This window comes from Podarcis gaigeae (assembly GCF_964106915.1).
Source record: "Podarcis gaigeae genome assembly, chromosome: 12".
Taxonomy (NCBI): domain Eukaryota; kingdom Metazoa; phylum Chordata; class Lepidosauria; order Squamata; family Lacertidae; genus Podarcis; species Podarcis gaigeae.
In genome coordinates, this window is record NC_139688.1 from 32,824,793 (window position 1) to 32,848,186 (window position 23,394).

A 23,394-nucleotide genomic window follows, 5' to 3' on the forward strand; every position below is an offset into this window, starting at 1 on the left:
CAGATTATGACTAACAGTGGGTCATGTTGGCATTTCACTCATCCATTGCTGGATGTGTGGTTGTTATATCACATGTCTGTGTTTACTGTCTAGTGTGAGAACGGAAACTAGTCTTATCTCTTCCACTCTACTGTACTTTTGTACTTTCTTTCACCTCCTTCCTCTCCAAGAGAGAGAGATCATTGGTCCTTGATCCAGTGAGAAGTATACATAGCTGGGCCTGAAAACCTCAGGCCTAGAGGCTAAAGGCAGCTCTAGCCAGCCCTAGAAAAGACCCCTACCTCCCTTTGCTCTGCCCTCCCTGGTCGCTTTTACCTGGCTGGAATAAACTTTGATAATGCATCTTGTTTGCCTGAATGGTGGGTGGAGAGATTTGTATGAGTGCAGAAGCCTCTCTATGTGTTAAAACCTCTGGTGGTTGTATGGCTGGAATGTAGCCTATGCAGCAAAGGTCAGGTTCATTGCTCTATACTCTTGGGCCTCTGGCTTTGCCAACTGGGGCATGGGATCCCCAGAAGATTGTCCATGGAGGAATGTATATGTTTCCCACTCCCAGGGATGGGGGAGGAATTCATTTCAGTTCACACATAAAGGCAGACCTAATGAATCCACACTTTCCAAAACAATTCATAAAAACCAAATCAGAGCCATCCAGAATGCGGCAGCTAGACTGGTGACTGGGTGTGGTCACCAAGACCACATAACACCGGTCTTGAAAGACATACATTGGCTCCCAGTAGGGCCTCCCCAGCCACTCTGGGCAGCTTCCATAGAAACCAAAAATACACTAAAATATCACACGTTAAAAACTTCCCTGAAGTTGCCTTAAGATGTCTTCTGAATGTCAGGTAGTTGTTTATCACTTTGACATCTGCTGGAAGGGCATTCCACAGGGCGGGCGCCACTACCGAGAAGGCCCTCTGCCTGGTTCCCTGTAGCTTTGCTTCTCGCAATGAGGGAACCGCCAGAAGGCCCTCGGCGCTGGACCTCAACGTCCGGGCAAAACGATGGGGGTGGAGACGCTCCTTCAGGTATACTGGACCGAGGCCATTTAGGGCTTTAAAGGTCAGCACGAACACTTTGAATTGTGCTCAGAAACGTACTGGGAGCCAATGTAGGTCTTTCAAGACCGGTGTTATATGGTCTCGGCGGCCGCCCCCAGTCACCAGTCTAACTGCCGCATTCTGGATTAGTTGTAGTTTCCGAGTCACCTTCAAAGGTAGCCCCACGTAGAGCGCATTGCAGTAGTCCAAGCGGGAGATAACCAGAGCATGCACCACTCTGGCGAGACAGTCCGCAGGCAGATAGGGTCTCAGCCTATATACCAGATGGAGCTGGTAAACAGCTGCCCTGGACACAGATTTGACCTGTGCCTCCATGGACAGCTGTGAGTCCAAAATGACTCCCAGGCTGCGCACCTGGTCCTTCAGGGGCGCAGTTACCCCATTCAGGACCAGGGAATCCTCGACACCTGCCTGCCTCCTGTCCCCCCAAAACAGTACTTGTCTTGTCAGGATTCAACCTCAATCTGTTAGCCGCCATCCATCCTCCAACCGCCTCCAGACACTCACACAGGACCTTCACCGCCTTCACTGGTTCTGATTTAAAAGAGAGGTAGAGCTGGGTATCATCCGCATACTGATGAACGCCCAGCCCAAACCTCCTGATGATCTCTCCCAGCGGCTGCATGTAAATGTTGAAAAGCATGGGGGAGAGGACAGAACCCTGAGGCACCCCACAAGTGAGAGCCCAGGGGTCTGAAAACTCATCCCCCCCCCCACCACATTCTGAACACGGCCCAGGAGGAAGGAGCGGAACCACTGTATGACAGTGCCCCCAGCTCCTAGCCCCTCAAGACGGTCCAGAAGGATGTTATGGTCGATGGTATCAAAAGCCGCTGAGAGATCCAGCAGAACTAGGAAACAGCTCTCACCTTTGTCCCTAGCCCGCCGGAGATCATCAACCAGTGCGACCAAGGCAGTTTCAGTCCCATGATGAGGCCTGAATCCCGACTGGAAGGGATCCAAATGGTCCACTTCTTCCAGGCGTGCCTGGAGTTATTCAGCAACCACTCACTCAATCACCTTGCCCAAGAATGGAAGATTTGAGACTGGGCGATAGTTGGCCATCGTGGCCGCATCTAAAGATGGTTTTTTAAGAAGCGGTTTAATCACCGCCTCTTTCAGCGGGTCTGGAAAGGCTCCCTCACAGAGGGAAGCATTCAGCATCCCACCAAGCCCATCGCTCAGTCCTTCCCGGCTAGCTTTTATAAGCCAGGATGGGCAAGGATCCAGGAGACAGGTGGTTGGTTTCACTCGTCCAAGCAGCCTGTCCACATCCTCAGAAGTAACAGATTGGAATTGATCCCATTCAACTTGACTAGACAAAACTCTAGCACTCTCCCGCCCCAGCCCTGCTCCCATGGTGGAGTCTACTTCTTCCCGAATCTGAGCGATTTTATCTGCAAAAAACTTTGCAAAATCATTGCAGGAGAACGTGTGGCCCGTACTGGGCCCCGATGTTGCAGGTGGTTCCACTAAATTGTGAACCACCTGAAAAAGTCTCCTGCTACTGTTTTCTGCAGATGCAATAGAGGCGGTTAAGAAATTCTTATTCATCGCCACTATCGCCACTTGGTAGGCTCGACGTTGAGCTCTAACCTGTGTCCGGTCAGATTCGGAATGAGTTATCCGCCACCGGCGCTCTAGCCGTCTCAACGATTGTTTCATTGCCCTCAGATCCGTGGAAAACCACGGGGCTGTCCGGACTCCATGCAATCGGAGAGGGCGCTTCGGAGCCAAACAGTCAATAGCCCTAGTTAACTCCACATTCCAGCGGGCCACCAGGGAATCAGCTGAAAGGCCATCAACATGGGATAAAGCATCCCTACCACTCTCTGGAAACCATTTGGATCCATTAAGTGGCAGGGGTGGACCGTCCGAATTGGTCCCACCTCCCTGCATCTATAGGCGGAAATAGCATACTGTACAAAAACACATTGTGTTGTGGGTAATTGCTTTGCAAAAAAAAAATGCATATATAAGGGAAAATTGAATATAAGCATGTGCATACTAGGAGAAATTTGCACTAAATACTGGTGAAATTTCACGGTAATTTTTCCCTACACAAAGTAGACTTAGGTAGAATTGTGGAGAGCCAAACCTAATACTGGGGCAAGTGGAATCAGAGGTATTGAAATGCCTATATTTGCCCATCCCTACCCGCCACTGGCATAAAGAAGCAGGTTTCTGGCCACAGGTTATCTCCTCCAAGCCCCTGTACATATTTCAAGATGTGCTTCTAACACAGCTATGCTATTGCAAATAGGGCCACGTTAAAGCACGGGTGGCACTGTGGTCTAAACCACTGAGCCTTGGGCTTGCCAATCGGAAGGTCGGTGGTGTGAATCCCTGCAACAGGGGGAGCTCCTGTTGTTCGGTCCCAGCTCCTGCCAACCTAGCAGTTTGAAAGCACGTCAAAGTGCAAGTAGATAAATAGGTACTACTCTGGCAGAAAGGTAAACAGTGTTTCCGTGCGCTGCTCTGGTTTCGCCAGAAATGGCTTAGTCATGCTGGCCACATGACCCAAAAAAACTGTCTGTAGTCAAACATCAGCTCCCTTGGCCTGAAAGCGAGATGAGCGCCGCAACCCCAGAGTCGTTCACGACTGGACTTAACTATCAGGGGTCCTTTACCTTTACCTTTTTAAAGCCAGACAGTCCTAAATCTTAAGTTTTCTGTCTTTAAATGTTTACTGTGAGAGTGACAGCAGTGTTGTTATTGTATCTTCCGGATGACGGTTGTTGCAGTATTGGACAAAATCTGTTGCCCCGAAAGCTCATTGCATTGGAATATCATAGAGGGTGGAATTCAATGTTGTATAACATGTCTATAAAAATGCATGTTAATGAACAGTACACAGAAAAACATGTATATATGTGAAAATGTACAAAAATGCATCCTACAATGGAAAATAGCTTCCAAAATGTATACAGTGGTACCTCGGGATGTGAATGGGATCCGTCCCAAATGGAACGCAAGATGCGACGGCGCATCTGCACACGCGCAGGTCGCGTTCCGCCGCTACCACACATGCGCGTGACGTCATTTTGAGTGTCTGCGCATGCGCGAGCGGCGAAACCTGGACATAACGTGCTCCATTACTTCCGGGTTGCCACGGAGCGCAACTCGAACGTGCTCAACCCAAAGCGCATTCAAGTCAAGGTATGACTGTATTTAATAGGCAAAATTGTAGTAAAAGCTAAAAATGTGGCGAACTGAATTTAAGATAAAAAAATTGTGAAACTCAGAAATTGATAGTTTGTCCATCACTTCTTTGAAGTAAGGCTTAATATCACAGCTATAACATTAGCAATAATATTAATTAGGCAGTACCCCCTTCCATGGCTCTTACTCATGATATGCTGTATAGAGCAATAAAATGCACCTAGTGCATATAATAAACATAAAGGTGAACTAATATGGAAAAGACCCTGATGCTGGGAAAGATGGAGGGCCCAAGGAGAAGGGGACGACAGAGGACGAGACGGTTAGACGGTGTTCTCGAAGCTACAAACATGAGTCTGACCAAACTGCGGGAGGCAGTGGAAGACAGGAGTGCCTGGCGTGCTCTGGTCCATGGGGTCACAAAGAGTCAGACACGACTAAATGACTAAACAACAACAACAATATGGAAATATGGATCCCATGCCAATATTTCTAAAAGTTTTCAACACATTTGTTGTTGTTAATGGTTTATTAGAGTTTCTTTTTTAAAAAAGATCTTACAACTAACAAGAGTTTCCCCTTCAATTCTCCTTCCCAAAATTCCCTCCTCCCTCTTATCCAAACATATTAATTCCAAAACACTTTAATTCAATGCATACACTTAAAATACTAATAATTTAAAGAAGAAAAAAACACTTCTCAACACTTTTAAAGCTGAATTGGGCAGCAACAAAGATGAAGAACCGGCCAAACATGCTTCACATCTTATCAAATTCATATTATCATTTGAATGCATCTGAATCCCATAATTCGTATTCAAATTACAAACCCTTGCAACTTCTGTTTGGCTGGCACCGAATACTAAATATTAAAGTTCAATCTATATTGGAAACTGAGCTTGAAACGGGTTTATAGCCTGGAGGCAAGTTGTGAATCCCATAAAGCATTGTTAGAGGCACCTGGTTAGTGTTCGGTACACCTGCTTAATGTTCCTCTCCCCTCCCCGAAGTCGCAAACGTCAAACGTCTTGGCAACGTAATGGGGTTTGAATGACAGCCATGCGCTTGAACAGCAGTTATGTTTTTTCACTACCAAATTGGATCATAAATGATGAAAAAGAGGTCAGAAAGGAAGTATGGAGGCAAACAAATTTGAAAGGGGAAACTGCTAATAGCCATAAACCGTGCAAAATCAAAGGGGCCGACAAGTCATTGTGGATTACCTGCCCCATGAATTACTGATCAAGCTGCATTATGATATGGAATTTTCTGGCTCCTTTCATCTGCAGCACAACACTTTCTAATGGCTCCCAGATTAAAACGCACAGATTTGCCTGAAGACTGCTTTCTTAGAAAGCAACCCCCATTGCTTTGCATACGTAACATGCTTTATGTGTTGAGTTTTTCTTAAATATGAAGGTTAGACAGCTAGACTGCTTCTTGATTTGATTACGAGGCATGCCGCAAGTGCCATCCTCTTTGACACTTCTGAAATAAACTCAACACAAAATGTTGCATTTCCATGACAAAGCCATTTTGAATGTGCAGTAAAGTCACAGATGATTTGACGTGCCTTCACGGTTATTTCTCACCAGAGGAGAGTGCTGAATGCAAGTAGTCTGTCAACGCCTAGTCACATGTTTTGAGACTGATATACTATCAAGGCCCAATGTACATCTTTACACAAACACACCCCGCACACATATTGAGGCATCACTGGCATGGGACGCAGCCATGTCTTTGACTCCTTCCACATGACCTCAGAGTTATCTCACTGGGGTTGTACAGGAAATGGCCACCTTTTGGCAGCTTCCATGCAGTCAGGTCCGCCATGAAACAAATTATGGAGCACGCGCATGTGATTAAAAATGAACCGTGTGATTATGGGCCAATCATTCTTTAGTTCACAGAACCTGATCTTTTTTAAAAAATGGGGACCACACCTGTCAGAGAGGGGAGGTTCAACCAGAAATAGTCACCAGCAATCTGAAATTTGTAACAGAAAAAAATAACCCACTGAAGGTAATAGAAGGGGGATTCCCCCCCCCATCATTAATTGTGTTTTTTGCCCAGGGGTGTTTTTTTTGTCAGGATCATGGTAGAAGAGGAAACAGTAAAGTTTCTTCTCCCTATGAACTGGAGTCCCAATTCAAAACAGACTCCCACACCCCATGTATGTGCTAAGTTTTAAAACCCAGACAATACAGTAGGCAACACATTGAGCATTACATGTAGCAAGGTCTCAAATGCCTAAAGATTGTAACCTTCCTTAGTAAGGGAGACATTCCAATCCCCTTTTCTGCACTCTTCCCAGCCCTTCAACATCCTACTTGAGATGTGGCTAGTGAGAAAAGCTGTAAGATGCTTTATACAAAAAGCTACTAAATCTGGCCTGAAGCCTTATTTCCAAAAAAACCCAGGATTTGGGGGTCAAGGGGGGGGGAGTCTTTACCAATTTTCCTGCATGCTGGGGAATGTGCATTTACTTTTGTTACCTCAGTCAGCCAACGAGGGGCACTATTGCATCACACCACAGAAGTTAACAAAATCTTTTTAATTAGTGTTTTGGCAATACAAATGATGTTGCTGTTAATCTCTTGGGGGTGACACTCTTTTATTTTAATTCCAAAACATTGTCGTTGTTGTTACTCTCTTTGGTAATACTATTTTTAGTATTAGTATTGCTATTAATAATGCTATTATTATTAGAAACTACATGAGAAGACCTAAGACTTCTGTTTGCTTTGAAGAATATCGACATTGTACAATGCCATGCGGTTTTTAGGTTGTCGGTTTTGCATCTGTCAATTGCAAAACACATCGGATATAGCAATAACTTGACCCAACACAGGTGAAAGGTGAAAGAGAGATTATTTCTCTTCAGAATAGGGACGGAGAAATCCAATGTTTCTGCCACACCAACAGTCACACTCCCAGAAAATGTGGAAGCTAGAGAGAATATAATGAAACTGGCAAAACACTTTGCCCATGTCCTTGGCAATGCTGCCAATACACACAAATCAGAAAGCAGCATGTCAACACCCAAGGCCAGCCTACTCATGAGACAAGGCAAGACAATCACCTCAGGCAGCAGCATCCACAGGGCAGCAGATCCTGGTGTAGATCTTTATTTTTCCCCTTGTTCCTATTGCCCTAGAGTCTCGTCTAAGTAAACTGCAGCAGCTCTGGTGTTTTGATTAAGGTGGCTCAGCCTCACCACACCAACCTCTGCTACAGGTCCTCTTTTTTTGCTCTTGTCATTGTTCAAATGCTTGCAGAAGACAAGCAAAAAGGTAGTTGACACCAAGCAGCAGGAGGCACAGGATTCCCTGAGGATCAGCAGGAAGGAGGAGGAGGAGGAGGAGGAGGAGGAGGAGTTTGGATTTGATATCCCGTTTTATCACTACCCTAAGGAGTCTCAAAGCAGCTAACATTCTCCTTTCCCTTCCTCCCCCACAACAAACACTCTGTGAGGTGAGTGAGGCTGAGAGACTTCAGAGAAGTGTGACTAGCCCAAGGTCACCCAGCAGCTGCATGTGGAGGAGTAGGGAAGCGAACCTAGTTCACCAGATTACGAGTCTACCACTCTTAACCACTGCACCATGCTGGCTCCCTTGCCAGGCTGTGTGGGCCTCAGGAGGTGTTCAGTAATGATGATTCCTGACACCAGTCCTGCTGTCAATAGTGTATGTCTAAGGACCACCAATGCAGGGAACTTGTCAGGATCCAGCTGGCAAATGGATGTTGCCCAAGGGGAGTTCTAAGAAAAGAGAAGCAGAAAGGCAATCAAGCCTTCCACACCTTTTGAGTGGTGGCTCTCTGTTCTAAGAGGACGCAAGCTTTTGTGTGTCTTCTTGCTTTGCTTATGACATGACTTGATCCATCAACCAATGGGTATTTTCAGGGTCATGAGTAATGCAATTCATATCACAAGCTGGATGATTTATAAGTAAGGAATTAGTATTCTACTAGGGAGTTGAATTACATACCTAGTGAAATGGAGTGGCTAGAAGATCAACAGGTCCATTGCAATCCTTCAGTTTCATAAATCTATAATGGGGGTGGAGTGTCCTTCTACTTGAGTCCACAATACATACACACACACACTTTACAGCTCAGACTTAACAGTTCACTGCATGTTGACTGGCTAGACATCGAGCCTAGTTTTCCTAGATCACTGGTTAAAGGTGAATTGGCAGCCACAACTGGCATGTTGGAACAGCCATTTTCCTGGTGTCACCCTCAAAGGCCGTGATTCCCCCCCCCCAACCTGCAATATTGTAAAGTCCCACTTCTAAAATCATATAAAATGAATGTAACCACCACAAAGAATGGCTCTTTCCTAGCAGAAACCGTGGCCCCACGTTGCCTTTGAGCAAGGAACACAATAGAAAAATATAAAAAGGAGGGGGGGCAGGCTAATTTGTCCTTGTCAGCAAACTTTGGCTGTAAATATACAGAACGAGTTGCAGGGGAAAATGAAACGAGAGAATTTGCAAAGCTGGGGGATGAGATCATCCTCCAACAACAAGCCCCAAATTCATAAGACACTTTTGAATTCATGAGGTGAGAATGACTAGCACAGAGGGCTGTAAAATGCATTTGAAGTGCATGACTTTTGTTTGGGGGGGAGAGAGAAATATATACATTTTACAAACTATCTCCCATTAACAGAGACGTGGCTAAGTTGCACTAGAAGGGGGTTTGGGTGGAAAGATAATATGATAATTGTTCACATCCGTGAATGCTCTCTATAAATATTAGAGGATCAGAGCAAGCTACAATGTGTTATAGCATCAGAGCATTATTTTGAAAAGGGCTGATCTGGAATACATAAATTCCTATGCATGTGATTATGCTTAGGACCAAAAGCTGACAAAAGTTAAGTGGCGAAACGGGGTTTGAAATTGATTCTACACATGACATAAAAACAGCACGTAGTGCTCGCCCTGTTCCTTTTAAATGCATAAATTAATGCACTACAACCAAAATGGCAACACTGAATCCTGACAAAACAGCAGTGCATTTGGTTCCTATGTAAGATGTTAGGAGCTTCCAGAAAATCAATAGATTTATGCTCACCATATCTATTGCCCAGGGTGACTAAGGAAGTTCAGACTCCAAGACGGGCTGAAAACTGTATTGGATGGGATTTCAATTAACAATTTCATATTTATTTGTTTATTTTTTTAAAAGAAACCACGTCCCAAAAAAGACCTGAAACTGACATACCATCAGGCACCTTGCTCCGAAACAATAGCTGTTTGAGTTGCATAAACCTAGCCAAAGTTTGACAAACTCAGGTGTTTACATTTTACAGCCTGCTTATCTAACTAAAATAAAAATATAAACATAATAATCAAGTTATTGCAAAGAGGGCCTTCTTGGTAGCACCTACCCTGTGAAACACCCACCCATCAGATGTCAAGGAGATAAATAATGATACAACTCTTAGAAGACATATGAAGGCAGCCCTGTATAGGGAAGTTTTTAACATTTTGCTACACTCTTATATTTGTTGGAAACTACCCAGAGTGGCTGGGGCAACCCAGTCAGAGAGTCAGGGCACAAATAACAAAATTATTATTAATATTGTTGTTGTTGTTGAGGATTTCAAATAAACATTATTATTATTATTCATTTCATTTCTATACCGCTTTATATTTTTAAGAAAAGAATCTCAAAGCAGTCTACAACACATGAAAACATCAAAGAGGACAATCCAGAATAAAACATTGCTGAAAAAGTCACATATAAAATGTACATTCAAAGCAACATAATTAACAGGAAACTAAAATATTCTCTTCAAGTTTTCAAATAAAACATTGCAAAGGAGGTTGACGACAGAATGCACATTTAGCGCGACAGGGTTAACAGAAAGAAATCTTAAACATTTCAAAAGAAAACATTACTAAAGGAAGTCAAATATAAAAACCACATTTAAAACAGCATAATTAACAAGAGAATAAAATATTACCATAAGCACAGAATTTGTCTGCCAGTGGTAGAATGGTGGTTCATGGTGGAAGCTCAGGCTTGATGACCTGGTTCTGCATGAAGAGACAGCCAAGATGGTCTCCTAAACATTAGGAGGAACTTCCTGACTGCATGAATTTATTGGCGGTGGAATAGATTGCCACAGAAAGTGTGTGGGCTCTTTTTAGGCAAGCCATATAGATATATATACATACAGTGGTACCTCAGGTTAAGAACTTAATTCATTCTGGAGGTCCGTTCTTAACCTGAAACTGTTCTTAACCTGAGGTACCACTTTAGCTAATGGGGCTTCCCGCTACCACTGCGTAATTTCTGTTCTCATCCTGAAGCAAAGTTCTTAACCCGAGATACTATTTCTGGGTTAGCGGAGTCTGTAACCTGAAGCGTCTGTAACCTGAAGCATCTGTAACCCGAGATACCACTGTAGATATATATACAGAGAGACAGACAGAAACACACACACAGAGAGAGGGGGGGGAGCCCTAAAAACAAACAAAAAGTCAAACACAGCATCTCCAGGAGTTGGTTCTTCTTTGAGCAGTGAAAGAAAAATGAAGAAGAGAGAGAGAGAGAGAGAGAGAGAGAGAGAGAGAGAACCCAACACAGCCCCCACCTTACTTTTTTCTCTACTACACCCCCCAGCTACTCAGCCCCCCCCCCCACGACCCCTCAAAAACATGTAGTGAGGTGCTGCCACCTTTCTCCCCCCACAACCTCGAACTTACCACAGCTGGTTTTGTTCCCCTTCCTCACAGTTTGCTTCCCTCACTATCCAGGCCTATCCAGGTCTCATTTGAACTCTTTCCTGTGCACCCCCCACTGTTACCTGCCTGGCCCCCATCTCTGCCTTGACGTTATTGCAGCTAGAAGGGAATGGTGGCCCTGAGGGGCTGAAGCCCATCCTGACAACACGAGGAGGTATGTGCCGTCATGCATCCGGCGGGTGAGCTGAACCAACACCACCACCTCAACACTCGGGCAAGGTGGCTGCACCAGCAGCTCCTGCAGACCCTGTCTCGCTATCTCCACTGTCACAACTGAGCCGCCCATGGGATGCCCCTGGCATGGGGTCCCCTTTTCAACATGCTTGGGGCAGCTAGGCTGCTGCATCACCTTCCTCCCTTCTCTGTCTCCTTCCCACTGGTCAAGAAAAGTGACCTCTCATTACTTCCGCTGCCACCAGGGCACAGCCTCCCCTGGAAAAAAAATCCAGAAAAACGGGGGGACGGGGACAGAAAACTGAAAAAAACCGGGTTGTCATACGTTCGGAAAATTCCAGAAATCTCTTAACATTCAAAAAATTCCACCTGGATGCCATTTTAGGCATCTGATTTCTGTACATGTCTGGAAGTTTCCAAACGTATGGCAAGCCTAGCTCTTTTTTGCTAGAGATTTTGAAGCAGAGGCTGGAAGGCCACCAATTTCAGGGATTTTGTAGCAATGAATTTCCTGCATTTGCAGGGATGTGGGGTGGGATTCTATGGTCTTTGAGTCCCCTTCCAACTCGAAGGCTGCATTCAGATGATGGCACTTTATTCTGTCTTCCTGGTGCTCCCTTCATGTTTTATGTGATCTTTCACGTGACATAAAAGCCTGTTCTGGAAATCTAGTGGAATCTAGAGGAAGTCTAGCATTACTTGCTTCCAGGGAGAGAGAGAAAAATCTGTTTGCAAGGTTGTTAACTCAGAAAACCACAGGAGTTTTCCTTCGTTTTTTTTTTTTCTGTGGTTCTCATGATTACACCACCATTGAACACGTAACAAAATTTGGGATTAGTCCCAAAATAGAGTTTTTTTCTGCCCTTTAAAATTGAACACAATATGGTGGCATATCAATAAAAAAACCACAGTTCTGTAAAGCAACCAGGTACAGTACCTTGGTTTTCAAACTTAATTCATTCCAGGATTCCGTTTGACTCCCAAAACCATTCGAAAACCAAGGCATGGCTTCCAATTGGCTGCAGGAGCTTCCTGCACTCAATCAGAAGCAGTGTCAGATGTTCGGCTTCCAAAAAAAATTGCAAACCAGGTTTGAGGTGTTCAGGAGCCAAGCTGTTCGGGAACCAAGGTACCACTGTACTGCAGTGTAAAAGGAATGTTAGAAATTGGAACAGAACTGCTAACATTATAGCCAATAAAATGAAATAAACTCTATGTCTGAAAGCTGCCAAAGATTCTGTGATCTTTGTCATATTCTATGATACTTTCCATTGCTCATGTACACAATATGTAACTCCAAAAATTTATGTTAATAGTGCATTCGGGCTCTCTGTGGGTTTAGTTACCATTACCTGCACTGCTGTGGATATAGTAGCTGCTCTGTTTGTTTGATGGTATGTTCTAGTATCTACTGTTATTTTATGATTTTGTTGGTTGTTTTTATTGCTATTTAGTTAATTAGTGGACATACTGATTGTTTTTCAGACAGAACAAAAAAACCCCAAACTTCTCAAGGTGGTTTACACACCAGATGTCAACACCTGCATGATAAAATATAATCTTAAAAACGTTATAAATATTTATAACAATCCACTTCCTTATTGAGAGCCAGAATAAACCATACAATAATGACAACCCACCTCGTATTCCAGAGCCAGATATTACTCCAGCGAAATAATGCCAAGATTTCGGAGCCAGACCACAATACCAGTTCTACAGCCCAAGTCATGGTTAGCCTCTCCTTGCCACGATAAAAAGATGGGGGGGGGGGTTGTTTTTTAAAAAGCATTTAGGAATTGAGGTTTGCCTGATCTCACTTGGGATCAAATTCCACAGCTGTGGAATGTTAGGTTCTACACCCTGCCTTCATATCTGTATAAATCAGCTTTTCAGCCTATATAAACCTGGTGCCTTCCAAATGTTTTGGAAATGAATGCTCTGTTCTGTGCCCTGCCCATATATCTGTATAAATCAACATTCCCCAATCTGGTCCCATTAGGACCAGTAGGGTAGAAGGCAGAGAGACCAACAGTAGAGGGAGACAGACCCAATGACCTGAAAATGAAACTTTCATCGATTTTTTTTAAAAAACAAAACAAAACAAAACAAAACAAAACTTACTTTTTTACCTGTTGGAGTTTCCCAATATAACTGACTGTACATCATACAAAGAAATAATATATTTCAAACCATATGGACCAGACATATTTCCCTCATCTTAATTGCAAATATTTGGTCTGAGGGCATCTCATTTCAATCAGTAGTGGGATGGCTCGGTAGATTATACCAAAGAATAAAAGTTTAAATCTGGATTGAAGAATTGTAACAAGCCTGGAAATTATAACCTTGCAGGCTCTTGATTCCAAAGCTCCAGAGATCCCCCCCTTTTTTTTTTGTATGCCAGCTCTCCCAATGATCTCTCAGGTGTCATAATAAAGAACTCTGCAGTATAATTATCGCCGAAATATAATTGGACTAATAGATGTGTTAGTCATTCCAGAAGGACCAATCTCCAAAAAGATAATCACCTGAAAGAATGTAAAGTAACTTTTATGTTGGGTCAATGGAAATAGTCAAATTCTCTCCAGGGAGATGTCTTTTAAAATAATTATATGCTTTTTTCCTTCTTCTGTTTGGTATTTCCTGCTGCACTGGCTGGTTAACACAATAGCACCTTGGCATACTATACAGGGCTGTGGCCCAATTAAATATTTAAAAAACCAGCAAATTCAGTAAGTGGCAGTTACACCACTGTCAGGAGACTATTGTTTTGCCTCCATGCCACTGGGTGATGATCTGGGATCTGTCCTGGCATACACACTAAGTCCTGGCATTTAAAGCACATTATTCCCCTCAAAGAATTATGAGAGCTGTAGCTTATCCTACTGTTCCCAGAATCCTTAGCAAAGTACAATTCCTGGGGGAAATAATGCAGCCTCTGGCTCCCAAAGGGCTGAAAATGAGCCAGACACCCTTTGGGGTCTGTTGCCACTTATAAAACACTGCTTTAGAAACTCCACTCATATAACATATGTGAAGCTACCTTATATCAAGTCTGGTGATTGGTCCATATAGCTCAGTATTATCATCAAATCATTTTTCAGACCCCCAAAAAGGGGATTGTGGGTTTCGCTGCTTCCAAATACTTGAGTGTCTGCTTTTCTTCTCATTCATTCTAGGGAAAAAACCCAACACTCTTTTCACTTTGGTTGAATTGCCTCAGGTACTTGAGACTCTTTTGGGGGCTGACTCGGAAAAGAGACTAAATATTGTACACTATGGTAGACAATTCCAACAGACCGGGTCGTCTTGACAAAGGGTAATGTACAGTACTTGGGGAAGGGGCGGAAATCTGGCCTTGGGCCACCAAATTGAATCCCTGGACACAGCAAGTCACAATAAAAGGGTAGGGGGGGAGGAAAAGAGGGGGAAGGGAGGCGTGCGCTGCTATGCATCATCCATTAAGCTGTCTGTTGAATCTGGTGTAATGTTAAGCAGACCAAAGAGAGGCTGCTATTTAAAATTATGCAGTCTGAACTCATGCATGCACTCAACCTTGTCCGCAGAGTTCTAGTGCTACATAAACCTATTTGCTAAGGCCCATATTTCTCTTTTTCATTTTATGAGTGTGGAGAAAGAGAGGTTGCTACCTCCTCACCTGTGTCCCACTGTGAGCCCGAACGTCTATTGAGAGCAGTCCTGGAGCACATTTAAACACACACCACGAAGAAAGGGCCTCAGAGCTTCTGCGTTGTGCTGCTTCATACATATATATGAAATGAGGATTTGACAGTGTAGCAAACCATTGGAGAAAAATCAAGGAACTCTCAGGAAAGTGGATTTTTCAGTCACCGGCTTCCATCAGCTCCAACCAGCATGGCCAGTTGTGAAAGATGATGATGATTATGATGACAACAACAACAACCGTTTATTATTTATACCCCACTCATTTGGCTGGTGGGAGCTGGAGTCCAAGAGTGTCTTAAGGGTCTGCACAGCTTCCCTATCCCTGCCTTAGACTACTGGTGTGAGCTATATCAGGTCCGAATATTATATGCAGGGCTTTTTTTCAGCCGGAACTCACAGGAGCTCAGTTCCGGCACCTCTCAGGTGGGTGTCATTGCCATTCTAAGAAAACAAGAGAGAAGTTCATGATGAGCTCCGGCACCTCTTTTTCTAGGAAAATAACACCAATTATATGTAATGTATTTCTTAGTGGCTGACCCACAATTGTAGTTTTCTTTCAGGTATAATATTTAACGAAGACAACAGCCAATTTATATACTTGTAGCTGGGCTAGAAAATCTCCCAATGCCATCCATCAGGTCAATCAACCCACAGAAAAAAGTCAGTTAGGGACTGGGCCTGATAAGTGAGCAAAATGGGAGTCTAATATCATCTTTTTGGCACCCTGCTTCCCTGAAACATGGTTCGAGATCTGCCTGCCTGCCTGCCTTCCTTCTTCTGGGCTCCCTCCTTCCCCTGTGCCGCCACTTTCTTGAGCTAACACCAAGTTATTTTTCTCTTTTGCTCCTCATCTCACTTTGAATGCTAGTTCTCTCAAGCCTGCATTGGACTTGGACAAGAGAGGCCCAAGGATGAAGCTCATTAGGTGATCATTGGGCAAGTCACTATCTCTCTGTCTCTCCAACCAACCTCGCATGATTGTGATATGGATAAAATGGCATGAGAAATCCACCCACTCCCAGCTCCTTTGAAGAGCAGGGCAGTTTAAATGTGTTATGTCGTATCTTGCAATTTTTAGTTGACTTGCAAATCTGCTACAAAACTCTTCTGTATTTTTTACACAAAGGTTTTGTGTGGTTTTTAAATGTGACTAGTCTACATCGAATGCTGTAAACTGAATCTAAGCTAGATAAATGTAGTCTATGATGATAGGTCAAAACAAAAAAAAAAGGAATTGAAGGCATCTTGGATGCTTGAATATGTAGGTTTAGCATAGTAGGGAGTGAGTATGAAAGTCATTTGTTAACACATGTGGAAATACTTAAGCAAAACACAGTTACTGACTAGTGATGGAAAGCACAATTCCTTAACTTTCTGATAAACCAACCTTATACCTATAGTGCTGAGATGGTCAAATTGCAGCCCTTGGCGTGAGGCCTTCAGAGAGATATCATTTCAGACCTTTGGCAAAAGGAATGTGTATCTCCACCAGTGGTATAAAATGCACCCTGTCCTTCTAGGTGGGGAGGGAGAGGGAGAGAGAGGAAAATATGGGGTGGCAGAAGTCAAAGAAGTAACGACAACGACAACAACAACAACATATTATTTATACCCCACCCATCTGGCTGGGTTACTCCAGCCGCTCTGGGTGGCTTCCAACAAAAGATTAAAAATACATTAAAACATCCGTCATAAAAAACTTCCCTAAACAGGGCTGCCTTCAGTTGTCTTCTAAACACCAGATAGTTTTTTTATTTCTTTGACATCTGATTGGAGGGTGTTCCACAGGGTGGGCACCACTACCAAGAAGGCCCTCTGCCTGGTTCCCTGTAACTTCACTTCTCACAGTGAGGGATCTGCCAGAAGGCCCTCGGCACTGGACCTCAGTGTCCAAGCTGAACGATGGGGTGGAGACTCTCCTTCAGGTATACAGGACCAAGGATGTTTAGGGCTGTAAAGGTCAGCGCCAGCACTCTGAATTGTCTTTCAAGACAGGTGTTATGTGGTCTCAGAAGCCGCTCCCAGTCACCAGTCTAGCTGCTGATTTCTGGATTAGTTGGAGTGCACCACAACAAATTTCCCTGAAGGGAAAGTGTCCCTTGACAGACAAAAGATTGCCCACTTAACTAATATACATATGAATGTAAGTGACATCAAAAAATGCACAATACAAGGAGAATTTTTTTTAAAATGTGTATATTAGTCAAAATTGCATACAAAACTGTATTTTTTAGGAGAATTTTGCACTGGTATTCTGATGAATTTTCAAAAGGATTTAAAAATAATTATAATGATAATCACAAATTGCAGTACGGAAATGGGAAACTGAGAGAACTGAAATGGATAGATCTGTCAATACCGGCTCCCATGTCAGCTCAAGCTCCTGTCAGTCATATCTACAGGCATAGGACGTGCATACAATGTCAACGCAGCAGTGCAGCAGCACTTATTCATTTTATCCTCCCAGATCATATCATCTATTTTCTCCTTGTCCTCAACAGGCTCCAGAATTCCGCAGCCATTCCTTTTCAACATAGCACTACTTGAAACACAACCCTCGGCTGGTTCTGCCAAAAGCTACACCTGCGAGTCCTCCTGTGTGTCTGTGCTGTAATAGAAACTTGGCAGCGCAAATGTGTTGCTGAGGAAGACCTGCAGCGTCAGTGTGTTGCTTCTCCTGTACCGGTACACAGTGTAGCTCCATGCTGAATGTATCCACAGTCTTTTCCCAAGCGGCACACACACTTTAGAAAATATGTTGTATAAATACCTGTCTTCCTAGCACCATCTGACAGATTTATATGGTTTTCTTCTGGCCCTTTGAGGTAAGAGGACAAAGTTGCAGAAACATAGAAGCAATTGTGTTTATAGAGTTACAGTTTCATAGACTTCCTGAAAGCCAAGATGCAATTATGAGAGGTGCATGCCTCCGGACTGAAGCAGAAACAAAAGGAAGATGCCCTAGTCCAGGTTAGACCACTGGTCGACTGGACTCAGCATTGTCCACACCAGTATTGGAGAACCTTTGGCCCTCCAGAGGCTGTTGGACTACAGCTCCCATCATCCGTGTCCATTGGCTATGCTGGCAAGGGTTGAAAAGTGGGCTGAAGTAGCCCAATCACATCTGGAAGACTATAGGTTTCCCATCCTTGACCTACGGGTAGTTAACATACTGTCCTCCATATATTGTTAGACTACAACTCCCAGCAACCCTAGCCAGCATGGGGAGTGATCAGGGATGATGGGATTTGTAGTCCATTACCTAGAGTTGACAATGATTAAGCCTGGGATCTTTTGCATGCAAAGGGCATCCTCTGCCACTGAGCTTTATCCAAACAATGATAAAGCAATCACAAGCTTTGATAAAGTAGCCACAATATTTTCCTCCAGTGCTACATTTACAGTGGATCCAGGGATTTCAAGTTGAAAGCAATTAGCTTTGCAGGAAAACACTTTAATCTGTATGCACTCTTTTAACAAGACTATCTGCTTAATTACAGCGCAAAAGAGCCATTTAGACAGGCTGCTTACACAGCACTCCCAACATGGAAAAGAACAGTTGATTGGGCTTTTATTAAAATCTGGTTGGAGGAATACCTGTGTCAACATAGCATGTAAAATAGCAAAGTCATTCCTAGTCTAGCCCACAGTGGCATAGCGTGGGGGGTGCAGGGAGGGCCGGCCGCATCAGGCGCAACATCTGGGGTTAGGGTTAGGGGGCGCAAATCCACGGGTTAGGGGGCGCAAATCCATAGGTTAGGGGGTGCAAATCCACGGGTTAGGGGGCGCAAATTACTTGCCTTGCCCCGGGTGCTGACAACCCACGCTACGCCACTGCTAGCCCACAAGTAGGGGAAATTGAAGGTGGAGACATTTTCAGTGGACCTGTTTACTGAGCATTCAGCCAGACTTGTGTTTGTAGGGAGGCCAGACCACATTCCATTAACGCTGATGCCATCACATACTTTCCACTGCATTTCCCTGTCACCTTCCTTATCACAAAAGGTTAATCCTTTGGCGGAAGTAGGTTTGTTGGGCCAGATCCCCAAATCAACTGGAAAGGCACAGCCTGAGCTCACCATTATGAGATTGAATCTCACCCCAAAAATCTGGAAGTGCCCAGAGAGGCAGGGGAAAGAATGATGGATGTTGTTTAGGCTTCTGGAGAAATTACCTCAGAAGCAGATGATTCTTTTTCTTCACTCTGGAATAATCATGATAATAATTTTATTATGTATACTGGGTTGCCCCGGTCATTCCGGGCACTTCCAACAAACATAAAAGCATAATATAACATCAAATATTAAAAACTTCCCGATACAGGGCTGTCGTCAGATGTCTTCTAAAAGTTGTGTAGTTCTTTATCTCCTTGACATCCGATGGGAGGGCTTTCCATGGGAAGGACGCCACTGCCGAGGAGGCCCTCTGTCTGGTTCCCTGTAACTTCACTTCTTGCAGTGAGGAAGCCGCCAGAAGGCCCAATGTTTGTGTATAAAGACGTATGATACGTTTTCTCCCACCCACCCCCATTTAATTCATAGGGACTCCTCAAAATTCTTAACTGCATCTAAATGACAAAAACTCACCACTGAAAAGTTGCCAGATATTTTAGTTGCTTTGTTTTGCTTAGGTAGCTTCCATGAGGTGGAACGTGCCTCCAGCTTAGCGTGCCGCAGGATCTTCTTCTGCCTTCTTGGAGTTCTGTGTCTTCTCAGGGGAACCCATATTACAGTTTGAGGAGCATTATGTTAAAGAGGGCTAAACCACAGAGCCTAGGGCTTGCTGATCAGAAGGTCACGGTTCGAATCCCCATGATGGGGTGAGCTCCTGTTGTTCGGTCCCTGCTCCTGCCAACCTAGCAGTTTGAAAGCACGTCAAAGTGCAAGTAGATAAATAGGTACCGTTCCGGCGGGAACGTAAACAGTGTTTCCGTGTGCTGCTCTGGTTTGCCAGCTGCCTCGGCCAGTAAAGTGAGATGAGCACCGCAACTCCAGAGTCGTCTTATGTTAAAGAGACTAAGGTATTGTGCTTGGGTAAACGAATAACTTTCTTAATGTGAAGAAGCAACTAGTGGACTCTCTAGGAGAGCAGCCTACTTATGGCCTATTTGATTCAATATGTTTTATTATTAAGCTGATTGAAGGAAATAGGAGCATGTTGATGGAATCTGCAGATAACACCAAGCTAGGCAGTATTGTTAATGAAGCGAAGGAGCAGGAAATTATGCAGGATGAATTTGGGTGATCTCATGAACTGGAGTAATATAAATGGAATGAAATTCAATAGCACCAAGTGTAAGATCATGCATTTGAGGACAAACAATAAGTATTATTTTTGTAACTGGCTGAAGGTTTCATTTGCTGGAAACAACTAAATAAAGAGATAATGGGGTATTTGGTTGATTACATGATGACAAAGAGCCACCAAGCTGCTGCAGTTGCCAAGAGGGCAAACTCACAACTTGAAAATATCCGTGTGAGGTCTCTAGACAGCCAATACAAGCAGCCCGGTTGAGTCACACTTTGGCCCAACTGGAAGTAAACACAGCCAGGCCGAAAAAGGGATACTGTGGTTCTGCCACATGCTCTGTGCATGCCTTATGTCTCTCCTGATACCCACATAGAGAGAAGGGGTAAGGGCCAGCCCAATATATTCTGCTGATTGTGACAGAAGGCAAAATGGTGTCTTCTCCCAATTTGACATACAAATTAGCAACTAATTTTTTACTTCCAAACTGGTGATGAGACAGCATCCACTCCCTTCCCTGAGGACAGAAGGCTAACTCAGGTGGTGCAGGCCAGGTTCAGTAGCACACAGGCTCTGACTTCCAACAGCTCAGGGGTGGACCCCAGCATCTGCTGTTTGAGGAGGACATTTTGCTCTGCCCAGGGATAGGATGAGCCCTGAGTGGAAAGCTGACAAGAAGGGCCTACTCTCCAACATGTCACAATGATAAACCAGGATGCTATCTTCTCCACAAGTCACATGGCCCACACAAAATTGTGGCCCTGAAAGAGTACTTTGGGGGCACAGCACCCCAAAAAATGAGTTTCGGGGTGCTGTACAATATCACAGCCCCCCAAAGCACCTTTTTTGGGGTGAGATTGTGGCGTGAAATTGTCCAAAATGGCTGCCATGCTCTCTTGGGGGGAAACAGGATGTTCTGGTTTTTCCAAGACAGTTGAGGGTGTCCAACTAAAAGGGAGTTTGGAGGCAAACAGTGGTATTGAGAAGCTCAGTTGACAAGCAAGGCCTAGATTGCCAAGGGGTGTCAACGTAAAAAGCCGCTGCCTTCATTATCCATATGCCAGTCCCACCATGAGCCTCTTTGTATCCCTACCTGCCTAGCAGAGACAAAACACAAAAGGGCATGAAGTATGATTGTTTTCCACATGGCCTCAGCTTGCTTAAATCTCTCCTGTGATTACAAAGTCATGGTGATGTTCTTGAGTTCTAAGGGGGCCTAAACTGATGGTTCCACTGCAGTATTCATTACCTAAGTATTTCTACCATTTCAGAAAAGAGCAAGAGGTTTGATTGCTTTGAAAGGCCGTTTGAGACTTTTTGGTTTGGGGTGGGAGTTGACACCAGGCCAACTAAGGCTTTGGGGAATCAGAGTTTCCCTCCAATTTTCCTCCGAGTGCAAGTTCCCCCAAGAAAATCACCCCAATTTCCATAGGGAAACTGCATCTGGAAAATCAGCCAGAAAACCCCCATCACTGTCTTTACTTGATGACTATTACACTTGACCATTTAGCCATTAAAACAGCTCATGACAATGAATTTTGCAGCATACGCTCTCAGCATAGTAGAAAATAGTAATGAGCGGCTCTCCATTTCAAATAGCAAGTGCAATATTCTCTAGCTCCAAGACACTCGGATGCTTTCTGTTTAGATTGCAGTTTTCCATTCATTTTGTTGGATGAGGATGACTTCAGTAAATAATTCAGAGGAAGATAAAGTTGTGGATTTAGGCAGCTGTTGAGATAGCCTCTCAGATAAAGTCTTGCAGAAATAAGACAAAAAATAATGTAGATCTTTCAAGATGACATCATGTTTTATGCGGACAAGACATGACCACAAATAACCTACAGTAACCTTTCAAATTAGTTTTTTCCTGACTCCATAAAGCAATATTTTATTTGGCAAGCCTTCACTGGCAAGCACTTTTGACAGCTCTATTTGTTTTCTGTAACCAGGAAGATACAACCAGAGTTTTCACGTAGGCTTCCTCCAGTGCAGTGGTTTTTGCCATTTTTGGTCTCTTTTATTACAGTTTGCTGCTGCTCAATATTTTTCTTTGGAATGTGTATTAAGAGCAAGGATATGAATAAAAGAAAAGCAATCTCTTTAACTATGCTGGCTACACTTCCCCAGCTATAACATTGCCGCATCCGAAAAAACACAGTTATGACAGGTTAGTACTAGCTGGAGCAGTTTATAGTTTGGATTTATGAAAGGGTGTGCAGCTGCGAACATATAAATGGGAGGAAATCCTTCTTTAGCTGTTGATGCGCTGAATGAGACTAACAATCCAATATGGAACTGTATAATGTGGATCTAAATGAAGTAAATTAGTGGGGTGGGGAGGAAGATCCTTAAAAAGCATTACAAGTCAAAACAACAACAAAATGTTGCAGTATGGACTGCTGTTGGCGATTACAGCTGCTCCACTCCATTCTCCTCCCCTTCCTTCAGTTTATCGATCTGCCCACAACTCCCACTCCCACAAGAAGCAGTCAGTCCCCATTTGGGATGCTCTCCCACTAAAAAAAATAAAATCCTGTAGTTCTTCAAACTTTGCCTTTTCCCCAAGCCTGTCACTTTTTTCCTCTTGTGTCTTAGTAGCTATGAAAGTAGCTTGCATATGAGAATGGGGAATCTGTCCCTGCTGGCATTATTGGATTGTAGGTAAATTGCAAATAAATAAAACCTAAAAGCTATTAAAAACAAACATCACTGAGCAGGGCCGGATTTAGGTTTGATGAGGCTCTAAGCTACTGAAGGTAATGGGGCCCTTTATATGTCCAGCTGTCCTTTGTCAACAACAAATTGTCCCTGTTTTTTGTGTTGAATATATGCTATATGGCAATTTATGGACCTAATAGGTATCTAAAGCCATTTGCACATAACAAAATATGTATTTTATCAAAGTAATTGTTGAACTGAAATACAGTGGTACCTCAGGTTAAGTACTTAATTCGTTCTGGAGGTCTGTTCTTAACCTGAAACTGTTCTTAACCTGAAGCACCATTTTAGCTAATGGGGCCTCCTGCTGCCGCCACACTGCTGGAGCACGATTTCTGTTCTCATCCTGAAGCAAAGTTCTTAAACTGAAGCACTATTTCTGGGTTAGCAGAAGCATATGTAACCTGAGGTCTGTAACCTGAAGTGTATGTAACCTGAAGCGTAAGTAACCCGAGGTACCACTGTACAAGAAAAAGTATATTAATAGTGAAGCACTGTTGCTGTATTCACAGGTAGGTAGCCGTGTTGGTCTGCCATAGTCGAAACAAAATAAAAAAATTCCTTCCTTAGAGACTAACT